Source organism: Acyrthosiphon pisum, chromosome A1 (genome assembly GCF_005508785.2).
Source record: "Acyrthosiphon pisum isolate AL4f chromosome A1, pea_aphid_22Mar2018_4r6ur, whole genome shotgun sequence".
NCBI classification, from domain to species: Eukaryota; Metazoa; Arthropoda; class Insecta; order Hemiptera; family Aphididae; genus Acyrthosiphon; species Acyrthosiphon pisum.
Genome location: NC_042494.1, coordinates 29,359,839 through 29,360,040, shown reverse-complemented (window position 1 = coordinate 29,360,040; position 202 = coordinate 29,359,839).

Sequence of the window (202 nt, the reverse complement as noted above, 5' to 3'; positions counted from 1 at the left end):
AACACCGCCGTACGCGCATGCTCGGGCAGTCCCGTTGTCGGCGAGTGATTCAGTGAGGGCTACGTAGGTACGACGATCGAGCGTGTGAAACGTCGATTCTAGTACGGACCAAGTATTTTTAAAATAAGTGAATTATTTATGTTTGTTTCGATATAATAAAAGTGTTTCCGACTTGAAAACCCGAGTTTATAATAATTTTAGT